The 13,251-nt window shown below is 41.6% G+C and overlaps 1 non-coding gene across 1 annotated transcript; it reads left to right on the top strand.

Annotated features, from left to right (window-relative positions):
• The first annotated feature begins 12,926 nt into the window (after nucleotides 1-12,926).
• Nucleotides 12,927-13,035, top strand: LOC141635310 (small nucleolar RNA R71). Its single transcript, XR_012540008.1, has one exon. It is a non-coding gene; the product is annotated as a small nucleolar RNA R71 (small nucleolar RNA).
• The last annotated feature ends 216 nt before the right edge of the window (nucleotides 13,036-13,251 follow it).

Below are 13,251 nucleotides of genomic sequence, written 5' to 3'. Positions count from 1 at the left end.
AAGCCAATCGACTACGAGTGATTAAAGATAAAGACTTGTACCCTATATCACTCGATTTGAATGACTCTCGTAATCCAATGGTATTTAGACGGATCCACAAACCATAGATCTTGAGTAAGGGGTGAGGGTACGTGTTAGGAAGCCCATAAGGACACCTAACCCCGCCCGTCAATAACGGCCTCTACTAAGTCAAGTGTCGGAGTTCAAACAAGGTCATATCTACTACGATATATGATATGCAAACATCGTTTTAAACCCTAACATGTGACAACAATTTCTATGTCGTTTTAGATGCAACTAAACTAACTTTGTCAAAGTTGTAATTTAGCATGTGGGTTGATTGATCTAACAACATACAAAACAAAGCAAGCAAGGCTTAAGGGGGAATGGGGGAGCCGTTGGGATCTACCTATTACAAACCAGGCATTTCATGCCGACGCAATGATAAATTAAAGATACAACTCGATCTAAATACAATTGCTACATACAGAACCATACACGACACATTACACGGCCAATCGGCCTAGGAAACCGCGCACAAGAGGGGTGGCCCACGGCTTACATGACTCACGGCCTTGGGTCACTCCTCGTGATGTGTGCTTTCACTTAATCTCATCGAATTAGACATAGGGCTACGCACCAAAGCATGCATCAGCATAAACCGGGCCATGTTGCTTTAAACAACATGCGATTTACTACGCTCTTACATGCATTGGGACACAACCATCTAACCAAACAAAACTAAGGTTTTTGAAAGAGGTTTTGACTCGATAAAGGGAAACTAACTTGAAAATTACAACTCGATGAACAAACGATAAATTACAAGTTATAAAGCGATAAAGAACAAGCGATTTATAAAACGGACGAAACCAGAAGGACCAAAAGACACGGCCAAATCACGGCCAAACCAAACACGGCTACCCTAGGTCCTAGGTCAGGTTCATTAGTTAGATCAAATTATTGCGAAACGAACTCGAAACAAATTAGAAAACAAGTTGAAAACGAATTAGAAACAACGTTGATCGATTGGAAGGATGTCGCGCAAAGGTGTATTCTACACGGCCTAAAAGGGGTCAAATTAGGTCAAGTTTGCTAATTAAGTTAACTCATCGAGTGTTAATAAGAAGGTGCTAATCACGCACTCTTATACTAGCGAGAAATTAGGTGAAAGAGAGAGATGCGTTCATTAAGTTCTGTAATTGTTAATCGGTTTTTAAAGCTATGTCGATGTACCCTAATGTGTCTAATTAGGTTATCAAATTGATCTAATGTCATCTAAATGAGTTATATGTTAACAATCAGAGGTCATACTAACATGTGACGGGTCCTAAGATGGGTCGAATTGGCCAAAACAAACAAAGGGTCAAAAACGAGGAGCGAAGTTAGAAATTCGTTTTATTTATGCCCTACCTTGAACACGAGGATATGTAAATGAGACGGGGGTGTACGACCGACTGATGTAGCGGTTTCTTTTCCCATCTCAAGTCAACGCGGGTGTTCATGGTGGTACTTTAACTCATACTCGGACTAAACTAGTTTCATAGTTAATTAAACAATCGATAAACAAAAACGATAAACGAATAAAACAAACTATAAAAGAACAAACATAAAACGAAATAAAAAGGGAGAAAGAGGAGGATTTGATGCACCCTCAACCTACATGTATCGTTGACACCGTCTTGGGTCGTAATCGATGGTAGATTTTATCTCGAGAGGCGTCGTCGACGAAGAAACAAGCAAACACGCGTTTTTTGACAAATCTGGACAGCAACTTTCAAACGATGATTTCTCCCTCGTTTCACGACGAAAATTCGATTTAAAAGATGTTTTGAAAACTAGAAAGAGAGGAGAACAGGGATCTTAAAGCAACCCCTGCTCGTTTTGGGTTATTGGGCACGAAAAACGAGCACAAACAGAACTGGACAGACAAGAATAAACCGCGAAAACAGAGTGTATAACACTCTGTTTTTCGAGGGATTTCGTGTACTCTCAAGGGCAATTTGGCTCGTAAATCTTTGTCTAATGTGTAGATGGATGTTATGTGGTTAATTAGGAACAAGAAAATCGAGTTTTGATGGAGGTTTGAGGGAGGAACGAATTGTTTTTCGAGGAAGACACACAAACAGTTTCAGTTTGTATGTCGGTTTTGTGGAGGGATTTTGAGAGGCAATTAGGGTTTGTTTCTGAGGTTTAAAGCTTGTGAGTGATGGTAGGATGTATGGAGAACCTAGAGGAATGAATGTATGGTGAAGGGGTGGTATTTATAAGGAGTTAAAGTAGGGTAAAAGGGAGGAGAGGCAGACGGGCTCGGCTGAACATAGCTGCTGTCCAGCAGCTTTTGGGGGGTTTTCTAGGGTTCGTTTGGGGGTTTTTCTTGGTGATTAAGGTAAGGTAATATCGGTAGGATATTAGGGTATGGGTTAGGGTTAATGGGCACGGGTTTTGGTGGTATTTGGAGCGGGTTTTGGGCTCGGGATTCATCACGCAAAACAGGGGGTAGGCTGTTTGTATGCGGGCTGTTTGGGGTGATTTGGGGCATGATTTGGGCCGTGGTTATGGGGGTTCGAACTGGGTTGGATGGGTAGAGGCTTAGGTTGGTTAGTGTACTCGAGATTCGTGCCAACTCGTAAAGGAAACGGGCTCAAAAATCGAGCTATAATCGAGCTCAAAAACACATGTTCAAAACGAGTTCTTTTCAATTTTCAAATCGATTTTTCAAATCAATTAACACCTGAAAATAAATGATTTTTCAAACCAAATATACTCATAAAATGATTTTTCAAATCAAATATTTATTTTATTTTCAATAAAATAAACTTGGGAAAATAAATTCAAAATAAAATAAATTAAATTGAAATCACTTTAAAAAGACTTTAATTTAAATATCATTTAAATTAATAAAATGAACTCACTTAAGAAACATTAATTTAAATATCATTTAAATTAATAAAATACTTCATCGACGACGCCCATTCTACATCGTAAAACGAGCTCCAAATAATGACAATGACAACTAAAGAATACATGTGTCCTATCATCATCGGGTGTTTGTCGGGTTCTCTATAAATTCCAATATCGACGGATACGGGTATCTACAGAGCCCCCACTTTGACTGAGGCTTGGACAAGGCGAAAGTCAGTATACCCCAGTCCCTCTCGACTGGGGATTTCAAGTGGGTCATTTATAGTCCATTAGACTTGCGTATATAAGCTCTTGACCATAAGAAGAGATCATACCTGAAACTTCGTCGGGGATTAACTCTTACTTCTGTTGCGTCAAATTATAATCATTGGTCGTCGACCCATAAATTGCATATATGGTGGGTTGAGCCTTATCCTTAGGCGCCTACGTATCCGTTTCTGACGGAATCAAACCCGCGTCGTAGTTCGGCCTCTGCTGACACTTGCCCAAAGTTTATCATCTGCTGGCGTTTGTCCAAAATTCATCGTCTGCTGACATTTGCCCGAAATTTATCATCTGCTGGCACTTGTTTGAACGGGACGGGACTTTCCAAGGAGGTTGCCGCCGCTTTCCTCATTTGCTTTCAGCTACGGAATTCTTCCATTTCATACTCTTGTATCGAATTGAATTATTGGTGGATGTCATCCTTTACATCTTGATAATGGTCTCTGGAGCCAACGGCCGTGAGCCCCGATTTATAATGGCTCTAAAGTCGAAGACTTTAGAGCCCCCGATGAAGCATATCCTCGCTAAAATTGGAACACAAAAACGTACTAGCAATAATCATTACATAAGCACATTTGGATCATCGATCTTGAAATTGGATCATTTGAAATACTGGGTCATCGACCCGAAAATTGAATTTGAAAATTTTGAAAAATTGGGTCATCGACCTGAATTTTGAATTTGACATTACTTGGTATGTTGGGCCATCGACCCAAGGCTTGAAGTTGAAGTGTTGGAATGCTGGGTCGTCGACCTAAAATTAAATTTGAATGACTGAGTCATCGACCCGAAATTTGAACAAGTTGAAAATTTTGAATAATTGGGCCATCGACCCAAATTTTGAATTTCACATCACTTTGATATTGGGCCACCGACCCTTCGAAATTGAATTTGAAAGACTGGGTCATTGACCCGAAAAGATTCTACTACCTGGATCATCTATCCGTAATTTGCGAAAAGTTTTTGAAAATTTCGGAATTTTGAACTTTTGAAAATTTTTTTTTTTTAATCGAACCTTGATGGGTGAGCATGAAATACGACTCAGACACTCTGTCCGACCGGTAAACAACGTGGGCGTAGCCCGCTACCGTAAAACAAAAAAGGAAAATAAAACCGTAAGTGTGCACGGGTTTTAATTCGATCATTGACTTGTTGGGGGTAGAAACGTAAATTGGCCAATCCGGCGCACCAAAGGATGGCAAATGGGAATCACAAGGTCGTCGGACTTGGGACAGAGATATCGTATGGCATGGGCGTGCTCCCGAGGGCACATGGGAATCAAGATCACTTGGCATTGACAAGGTGGATTAAACTCATGGAGCAACAACGTTGGCTTCGTCCAGACACTAAACACAGACTAATTTTATGAGAACACTTAGACATCACACATGACTTTTGTTGGGAACATTCTGTCACTCTTCTCCTCGCCTCCTTTCTTTTCAGCGAGTTTTTTTCATCATTTCTTGCCACCGCCTTCTTTCTTTTAAGCGGGCTTTTACTAATTTTCTTCCACGCCTTCTTTCTTTTCAGCGGGTTTTTCATATTTTCTGTTCCCAACACAAACCCACATCTATCTGACTGAGCATCTTTGCCTACACCGTTAGATAAAGCTCATTCCGAGACTTGACATTACTCATCTGAACCCATATCCTTATCCTAGCCTACATCGAGTGCTAAGACCGACTCAAATAAAGGTGGCTTCATTTGGACTTGGTTAAGACCCGTAAGAAACTAACAAGATGACGACTTGGTTGATGAGTGGATTGAATCCCTTATTCTGAAGGACTGCCTACGTATTCGCGTGGAGCGAAATCAAATCCGACATAGTTCGATCATGGTGCATAAACATGGCATTTTGATTGTGTGTACACACTCGAAGGTTTCACCTAAGGTATCATGTCGTATCCCATTCTAGCCTGTAAGGTACCGTTAAATCCCGTGTCTAGGGTTAGGTGTAAAAGGCTTGGATCTTTTGGGATGTGGAGCTTGGTAATAACAAGTTGGAATGGTTAACCATCATTCTGAAGGTTTGTTTTGTGGTGCTAAGGCCAAGGGCTATGGCTGCTGATGTGATTGGAAATGGTGTCTCGGGTTTGATGAAACCCGAGTGCAAATGGGTTGGAAAATGATGTGGGTTCAAATCTCCATATCTGGACCCTAAAAAGGCTGGGTGTAACAGCACAAGCGGAATGATTCTCAAAATTCCGACTATCCCCTTGTAACCGTCTCAGGAAGGACTTAGAGGGTAAAGAGGTCACTACTTACGCTTTTGGGCTTCGCCCATTGAACTTCAACTATGGGTACTTGACTTGACTTCTGGCCTCTGTAACTTCGACATTCAACCAAAAAGCATTCCGCAATAACTTCAACATCTTTTTTTTCTTTTTTCTTTTTTTTTATCACTTTTCTTTTTTCATTTTTTTTTCATTCTTCCAATTTTTTCTCTTTTTCTCATTTTTTCATTCTTTTTCATCTTTTTTCTCTCTTTGAAAATGATCTTCTATTCATTCTCTTAGTCACAAATGGATACACCTTGAAAACTGGGCTTCGCCAACTAAATTGGGTAAGAACTAACAATTCCTTGTTAGAACGGGTTGATATCTTCTCTCTTCGAGAGGGGATGGGCTTGCCTTCCATCATCGATAGGGAAACCAGGAGCTAGTCCGGGTTCATCATAGAATCATCTAAAGGCTTGTCACAAACATTGGTTCAGATGGAGGTTTTCTACCACCAGACATGGAATAGGTAAAGGAAACAGAAACGGGATCCTAAAGTATCCTTACATTTTGAAACGGGACATACCTCCACCCCAAGCATGCCTTTGAGTGTGTTGTGCATTTTATCATGTTTTCGGAATGACTGAGGATTGGAAACAAGACATATTTGGAAACGAAACTGCGACTTTTATTGGAATGACAAATGCTTAACAGACTCGAAGGAACGATTCCTAGGACACACCCTAGGTCATCGCGGAACAAATGACTCAACTTCAGGAAAAGAAAGTCCTAGACTCGACTCGACTAAGATAAGAAAACAGATCCCGACTCATAATTTTCAAATCTGGTCTTGAGCTTTCTCTTGTTCAGCAGTCAGCTTAGATGCTCGGCTCTGGTCCTTGATCCCTTTGATGGTCTGCCTCCATCCCGAGGTAGTCCTCTGAGGATCTACGCCAATGATGAAGGTCGGTGAATCGAATTGTCCTTTATTAACTTCGTTAACGAGAGGGTACATTCTGGAGCAAGACTCCCGACTTGAATTTCATTCTTCGGGTTTGGCAAGAATTCAAAGCAATCCACAAATATCTTCCCGATAAACACCCCTTTCAAGTGACATGGGCGGATAAGATGGGAATAATCGACATTGTCTTCGACAGAAACAAAGTTGGCGTGATCGCCAAATGGATTGGTGATGTTATTGGGTTTTATGGCTGGGATTGGGAGCGTTCCGTTCTCAATCATGTCTTGAATTTCGTGCTTGATCGATAGCACCTTTCAAAGATCATGGCCTTTCCCTTGATGAAAGGCACAATAGGCATTTGGTTTATACCATTTACCTTGTTGATCAGCAAGAGGGTCCGGAGTTGGACCAATAGGCTTCAGCTTTCCTTGGGCTATGAGCCTTTGGAGAGCATATGTATAAGTGCATCCGATATCGGTGAATGCCCTAGGTGTTTGGCGTTGCGACTTCTTCGATTGCCCTTCTAAGAGATTGATGGCTTCATCAATATGGGCCGTTGCTGGGGTTTTGCCCTTAGACGATGAGGCCCCTTGGTACCATTTCGGCTTTTCAGCTTCTGCCCTTATGACATCATCTTCTACCTTTATCCCGATTCTTATCAATTCTTTGAAAGAGCCAAAATTCTGGTATTTCAGAGCATTGCGGTAAATAGGTCGTAGATTCTTTACGAACTTATCTACCATTTCAACTTCATCAGGCTTCTTGGCTAATTTCACGCTTTCAGCGCGCCATCTTGCGAGGAATTCAAAGAAAGCCTTCTTTGTCTTTTCGTGTCATCACCTCCAATGTTCTTATGTTGGTTTGAATCTCGACATTATCAGCATAGTGCTTGCAGAACTCCACCGTGATATCTTCGAAAGTAGGGAAGTTCTTAAGGTCCAGATTGTAGAACCACGCCTTCGGGTGTTCATCCAGAGATTGAGCGAAAATTTCCGAGAGCATGTCAGCAGGTACTCCCTTCAGTGTTAAGTACCCTTTATAGGCCTTAACATGGTGGACTGGATCTTCGGTGCCCTTGAACTTTGGGATGTCAGTAAGTACCATGTTCGTGGGCAACTTATCTTGAACTGGGGCATAGGCCCTAGCATTTTCATAGTGGATGTTCTTCCCTGGGAGAGTTTCAAACGGTCTTCGATGAACTTGAACCGTTTCTCCAGATCAGTCAGAGGTGGGGTAGATGGAGGGGAATCTTCACTCAGCTTAGATTCGATTGCATCCATTCGGGTCATCATGAGGTTCACGGCCTCAGTGAGCTTGTTAACGAGATCTTCCATTGCTTGACGTCGGGTTTTTGGCGGCCTTTCTACAAGAAAACCCCGTACTGAGTCAATATTTAAAGTAAGAGCCCCTGCACACTTAAGGACACGACCCCAACTTGACTCAAACAAAGACTCGACTTGAGACTGACTAACCAAAGGGTTCGACTCACGGTTGGATTTAGACCTTGATTCATTTTAGACTCGACAAAACGACATGACTCAAACTGTCATAACTCGATTCTAAACTGGACTTGGTGTGACTAAACCCGTGATTGGGCTAACATAGCCCATGGGTTCGAGTGAAACGTCCTAAAGGGCCTAGCTTGGACGTGTCTGTGGACTATCCTAGACCAAATGGTCGACCAACATGACTCAATACCCAAGAGGTGAGCTTGGGTGACCCAACAAGGTCGTGTTCTAGACTCTTAGAACGAAACACACCCGGCCTAACACGGCCATGACCCGGACACGACTCGACGCATTTCATGCTTGGTTGAGGTTCGAGAGGCATTTTGGATTGGTTTTGAAAAAAAACGAAAGATTGATTCGAAAATGAGATTTGAAATGGGCAGCATGCCGGCTATAAAAGCTCATTTTGGGCCGAAAATTCTAGTCCTATTTGGGCAGCATTCCGCGTTTTTAAAACCATGCTATTTTGAAAGTAAGTTGTTCAAAAGTTCGGTTTTGAAAAGGACATGGGAAATTTCGAAAAAGACTCGGGAAAACAAATTGCACATTGTCATTCTCATGTTATAAGGATGTATGCTCCTAGACATCTCTAAGTCTCGGCAAGTCTTCTATAAGAAGGTCTATGCCCTCCATCCTTTTGCGGTCTTATAGAGCAAGGTGTCTTAAGGTAGAGTACCTAGAAGATCGTCCCCACCATCAAGAACCACGCGAGGTAAAGTGGAAGCGAGCAATGTGCAGCTTCCTAGCATAGTGGGACGTCGCCCCCCACGCATCACGAAGAAACGCTGGGACGGCCCGGGCAAGTCCTTAAGGGTTTATGCATGAATCGTAGCACTATGAGTAATGTTTTACTTTCCAACACTTTCTTTTCAAGTTTCACCTCGGAGGAAAAGACCCTAGAAACAAAGTGTAACTAGTCCTCTTTTCCCCAGCAGAGTCGCCAAATCGTGGACAAGGCCCTCGGGAGGCTGCGTCCGCGGGATCCACACTGTGCATAATCGACTCGAGGTTCTTTCGAATCGAATTAAGACATATTAGAGTCGCCACCAAGTTTTATGGGAACGTGGAACCGTTCAAGTCAACTTTACACCTTTCATCGAAAAGCATAAAGCCAATCGACTACGAGTGATTAAAGATAAAGACTTGTACCCTATATCACTCGATTTGAATGACTCTCGTAATCCAATGGTATTTAGACGGATCCACAAACCATAGATCTTGAGTAAGGGGTGAGGGTACGTGTTAGGAAGTCCATAAGGACACCTAACCCCGCCCGTCAATAACGGCCTCTACTAAGTCAAGTGTCGGAGTTCAAACAAGGTCATAGCTACTACGATATATGATATGCAAACATCGTTTTAAACCCTAACATGTGACAACAATTTCTATGTCGTTTTAGATGCAACTAAACTAACTTTGTCAAAGTTGTAATTTAGCATGTGGGTTGATTGATCTAACAACATACAAAACAAAGCAAGCAAGGCTTAAGGGGGAATGGGGGAGCCGTTGGGATCTACCTATTACAAACCAGGCATTTCATGCCGACGCAATGATAAATTAAAGATACAACTCGATCTAAATACAATTGCTACATACAGAACCATACACGACACATTACACGGCCAATCGGCCTAGGAAACCGCGCACAAGAGGGGTGGCCCACGGCTTACATGACTCACGGCCTTGGGTCACTCCTCGTGATGTGTGCTTTCACTTAATCTCATCGAATTAGACATAGGGCTACGCACCAAAGCATGCATCAGCATAAACCGGGCCATGTTGCTTTAAACAACATGCGATTTACTACGCTCTTACATGCATTGGGACACAACCATCTAACCAAACAAAACTAAGGTTTTTGAAAGAGGTTTTGACTCGATAAAGGGAAACTAACTTGAAAATTACAACTCGATGAACAAACGATAAATTACAAGTTATAAAGCGATAAAGAACAAGCGATTCATAAAACGGACGAAACCAGAAGGACCAAAAGACACGGCCAAATCACGGCCAAACCAAACACGGCTACCCTAGGTCCTAGGTCAGGTTCATTAGTTAGATCAAATTATTGTGAAACGAACTCGAAACAAATTAGAAAACAAGTTGAAAACGAATTAGAAACAACGTTGATCGATTGGAAGGATGTCGCGCAAAGGTGTATTCTACACGGCCTAAAAGGGGTCAAATTAGGTCAAGTTTGCTAATTAAGTTAACTCATCGAGTGTTAATAAGAAGGTGCTAATCACGCACTCTTATACTAGCGAGAAATTAGGTGAAAGAGAGAGATGCGTTCATTAAGTTACAGAATTGTTAAATCGGTTTTTAAAGCTATGTCGATGTACCCTAATGTGTCTAATTAGGTTATCAAATTGATCTAATGTCATCTAAATGAGTTATATGTTAACAATCAGAGGTCATACTAACATGTGACGGGTCCTAAGATGGGTCGAATTGGCCAAAACAAACAAAGGGTCAAAAACGAGGAGCGAAGTTAGAAATTCGTTTTATTTATGCCCTACCTTGAACACGAGGATATGTAAATGAGACGGGGGTGTACGACCGACTGATGTAGCGGTTTCTTTTCCCATCTCAAGTCAACGCGGGTGTTCATGGTGGTACTTTAACTCATACTCGGACTAAACTAGTTTCATAGTTAATTAAACAATCGATAAACAAAAACGATAAACGAATAAAACAAACTATAAAAGAACAAACATAAAACGAAATAAAAAGGGAGAAAGAGGAGGATTTGATGCACCCTCAACCTACATGTATCGTTGACACCGTCTTGGGTCGTAATCGATGGTAGATTTTATCTCGAGAGGCCGTCGTCGACGAAGAAACAAGCAAACACGCGTTTTTTGACAAATCTGGACAGCAACTTTCAAACGATGATTTCTCCCTCGTTTCACGACGAAAATTCGATTTAAAAGATGTTTTGAAAACTAGAAAGAGAGGAGAACAGGGATCATAAAGCAACCCCTGATCGTTTTGGGTTATTGGGCACGAAAAACGAGCACAAACAGAACTGGACAAACAAGAATAAACCGCGAAAACAGAGTGTATAACACTCTGTTTTTCGAGGGATTTCGTGTACTCTCAAGGGCAATTTGGCTCGTAAATCTTTGTCTAATGTGTAGATGGATGTTATGTGGTTAATTAGAAACAAGAAAATCGAGTTTTGATGGAGGTTTGAGGGAGGAACGAATTGTTTTTCGAGGAAGACACACAAACAGTTTCAGTTTGTATGTCGGTTTTGTGGAGGGATTTTGAGAGGCAATTAGGGTTTGTTTCTGAGGTTTAAAGCTTGTGAGTGATGGTAGGATGTATGGAGAACCTAGAGGAATGAATGTATGGTGAAGGGGTGGTATTTATAAGGAGTTAAAGTAGGGTAAAAGGGAGGAGAGGCAGACGGGCTCGGCTGAACATAGCTGCTGTCCAGCAGCTTTTGGGGGGTTTTCTAGGATTCGTTTGGGGGTTTTTCTTGGTGATTAAGGTAAGTTAATATCGGTAGGATATTAGGGTATGGGTTAGGGTTAATGGGCACGGGTTTTGGTGGTATTTGGAGCGGGTTTTGGGTTCGGGATTCATCACGCAAAACAGGGGGTAGGCTGTTTGTATGCGGGCTGTTTGGGGTGATTTGGGGCATGATTTGGGCCGTGGTTATGGGGGTTCGAACTGGGTTGGATGGGTAAAGGCTTAGGTTGGTTAGTGTACTCGAGATTCGTGCCAACTCGTAAAGGAAACGGGCTCAAAAATCGAGCTATAATCGAGCTCAAAAACACATGTTCAAAACGAGTTCTTTTCAATTTTCAAATCGATTTTTCAAATCAATTAACACCTGAAAATAAATGATTTTTCAAACCAAATATACTCATAAAATGATTTTTCAAATCAAATATTTATTTTATTTTCAATAAAATAAACTTGGGAAAATAAATTCAAAATAAAATAAATTAAATTGAAATCACTTTAAAAAGACTTTAATTTAAATATCATTTAAATTAATAAAATGAACTCACTTAAGAAACATTAATTTAAATATCATTTAAATTAATAAAATACTTCATCGACGACGCCCATTCTACATCGTAAAACGAGCTCCAAATAATGACAATGACAACTAAAGAATACATGTGTCCTATCATCATCGGGTGTTTGTCGGGTTCTCTATAAATTCCAATATCGACGGATACGGGTATCTACACATACAAACTAGTTGACGGATTAGCATCCTGTACTGGGATCTCAGTCGCTCGACTGATATGAGTGGTCGATCGACCAACTTGGCTGGGCGTGAGCAGTTCTTGCTCAGAATTGATTTCGTCAGGTGACTCAGTCGATCGACTGATAATGTTGGTCGATCAACTTCCTGTGCTGGGTGTGAATAGTTTCTGATCAGAAACTATTTTATCTGACGCTTCAGTCGATCGACTGACAATGTTGGTCGATCAACCAGAAGTACTAGCAGTTGAGCTCGTTTTTGTACCAGAAATTAGACTAGCCTCTTCATCATTTTCCGAGTCTCCTCTTGGCTTGTCGGGACCTTCATAAGAGAGGCCACTTCTGAGATTAATGGCATTAATCGTTTCAATTGGCCCTTCACATTTGTTTGAAGAATTTGCGACTTGCTTAGCCTCTATATTTTCCAACTGCTTCACAAAATTCTTTGAGGACACAATCCCGACTGCTTCCATATTCGCCACTTGAATCAAAAGAGTTTGGACCATTTCTCTCAACTTCGGGGTCTCATCTGAATTACGGATAGGAATTTCAACTCTTTCCTTGGAAGCTTCAGAGGCCTCGAGCCTCTCAAGACGGGCAGTAATAGAAGTAATGAGTCTCACAATGGTACTCATTTCATCACTTTGCTTCCGTGAATTCCCACGTGAACTCCCAAACTCAGCTCTATGTACCGCCATTTCCTCAATAGTGTTCCAACCTCTATTCTGACCGGTATTGTTTTGAAACCTACCATTCGCAGCTGCGTCCAGGATGACCTTGTAATCATCATATAAAGCATTGTAGAATAAGTTGCAAAGATACCACTGCTGGAAGCCATGGTGAGGGACAGCTCGGACCAAACTTTTGAAACGTCCCCATGCTTCACAAAAATCCTCATCAACTCCTTGCTGGAAACTTGTGATTTTGTTTCTCAAGGCGTCAGTCTTTGAAAGTGGGAAGTACTTCTTGTAGAAGGCTAATGCTAGAGATGTCCAATCCGCGACTCCAGCTGCTACCCTATCAAGGTAGCGGTACCAATCTCACGCCGAATCCTTCAAGGAGTATAAGAACATCAACCCCTTTACTTCATCCTGAGTCACCCCCCGGGTATAGGTATGGAGCAATGATGAGTACGTGAAAATTTCCATATGCTTCA

The sequence above is a fragment of the Silene latifolia genome, chromosome Y (genome assembly GCF_048544455.1).
Source record: "Silene latifolia isolate original U9 population chromosome Y, ASM4854445v1, whole genome shotgun sequence".
Lineage (NCBI taxonomy): Eukaryota > Viridiplantae > Streptophyta > Magnoliopsida > Caryophyllales > Caryophyllaceae > Silene > Silene latifolia.
Note: the sequence above shows the minus strand (reverse complement) of the source record. Positions and strands in the feature narration are given on the sequence as shown.